Genomic DNA, 2,190 nt, shown 5'->3' with positions numbered 1-2,190 from the left:
CAGAAAGTTTAGTCAGCATCGGGTAAAAATTGTTTCATTTGATTTACCATGTGACCTTGATCTTTGACTCATTGTTTAAACAGAAAAGTCAACACCCATCGGGATACTCATCTCATCTACAAAGCTCGACCCATAACAGTTTTTCAAATATGTTTAATATGCTCACACATAGACATATGGATCGAACTTTGACCATGCTTTGTGACCTGGGCCTTTGAATGTTCTAAAAAATGAATCCCATCATTGTTACCTGACCCAACTTTACCACCACGTTTGGTGAAAAAAAAAAAAAAAAGTCTGAATTGGCCCTGCCCTGTGACCTTGGCCCTTGACTGATTGTCTTCAAAATTGAATCTGTTTATTTGTGCCTTATATTCAACTTTTCCATAATATTATCAAATTCAGAAAAATCAGAGTAAGCTGATCTTGACCTTTGACCTACTTTTCTCAAGAATAATAAATGTACTTTTTGGCTGTCCCTCAAATCTTCCACGTTTGGCTAAAATCTGATCAAAACTGAGTTATTATGCTAAAGCATACACCCAGCTCCCCACCCCAATCCCCATACACCCGAGTCAAAATTTGCTTAGCTCTGTGACCTTCAACTTTGATCTCAAAATTGAGTCACTTAAATCATACAGTACCCTCAGTCATTCCTCCAAGTTTGGTCTAAGTTAGATAACACCTGATTAAGTGCTAGATCAATGTTTGATTTATTCTTGTGACCATGACCTCTGACCGATTGTTCTGAAAAACAAGAGTTTCCTGTTGGGTTGGCCCTTAACCCTTCCCCCACGTTTTGTTAAAATTGCATCCAAACTGCTTGGTTTCTCTAGCTAACAAACACATACACGGGTCAAACTCTGATATTGAAGTATGGCCTTCATATTTAACAGATTGTTCTTCATTAATTCTTGGCTAATCCTCAACAATGGCAGATGGTTTGGTCTAAATCTGACGGAGACTGTTGCTCTTGCTGTGTGACATTCATCTCTGACCAATTGTTGTAAAAAACAATAGGTTTACTCCTTAGTTGACTCAAATACCTTCCACCACGTTTCCTAAAATCGAATATAAAATGTTTGAGTTATCTGGCTAACAGACACATACATGGGTCGAACTTTGACGTTGCCGTGTGCCCTAGACCTTTGAGTCATTGTTTTCAAAGCCGAATCACTTCATTCTTGTCCTACTCTAAACCGATTCCCTAATTTCATCTTTATCAGATGAATATTTTAAAGCTCATTACGAGAGCTCAGCTTCTGGCTTAGACCTATGATCTTGACTTTTGACCTGCTGTCGTAAAAAACAACAAGTTTCCTCATTGGCTGACCCTCAATCTTTCCATTAAATTTCATTAAAAACAAAAAATAATTTTAAGGTATTTTAAGATGCCTCCGCTTCACTCTGTAACATTTATTCTGGCTACGCAACCATGATGGTGAAAAACACTAATTTGTGTCTAGTAAAGTGATTTTACAATTGAGAACATCATTATAGAATTTCCGCTGCATATTTGTAAACCTAAACCACCTGCCATGCCTCATAGATTCCAAAAAATACCAACTAATACGACAGCTACAGCCACAACCGCAACAACAACAACAACAACAACAACAGCAACTACTACTACTACTACTACTACTACTCGTAATAATAATAATAATAATAATAATAATAATAAAAAGAAGAAGAAGTGGTGCCAAGGACTAACAAACCCGTCCCCGGCAGTCATTTTAATCCTGACGTATAAACACAACAGGAAAGCTAGTCAAAGATATCACATTATCAAATTGGAGTATATCGGGTGAAAATTGGCGATTTTATGCTCATTTGAAATTTTAGGCCCAACCCACCTGACACTGACCCTCCTACCGCTAACTGGGGGGTGACCCCCCTGATGTAATGAGGCATGTTATAGGATGCAAATTTGAAAAATGCACCTTTAGGTTTTTAGTTCATGATATGACGAATTTGAAAGGAATTATGGCGATTTTTTTTTTTTTTTTTTTCGGGGCCTACATCCAGGGCCTTGGCCCAATTTGGCCCAAAATTTAATCAGGTGATCAGAAGGTCATCCGTGTGATTATAGTCAAAATCGCAACAGTAATTTTCGCGTAAAGTTGTTAACAGACAGACAGACAGATAGACAAACAGACAAACCAAGTGAAAACAATACCCGTCCCTGAG

This window comes from Coenobita brevimanus, chromosome 58, assembly GCF_032717465.1.
Source record: "Coenobita brevimanus isolate Jiangsu-jjx chromosome 58, ASM3271746v2, whole genome shotgun sequence".
NCBI lineage: Eukaryota > Metazoa > Arthropoda > Malacostraca > Decapoda > Coenobitidae > Coenobita > Coenobita brevimanus.
Note: the sequence above shows the minus strand (reverse complement) of the source record.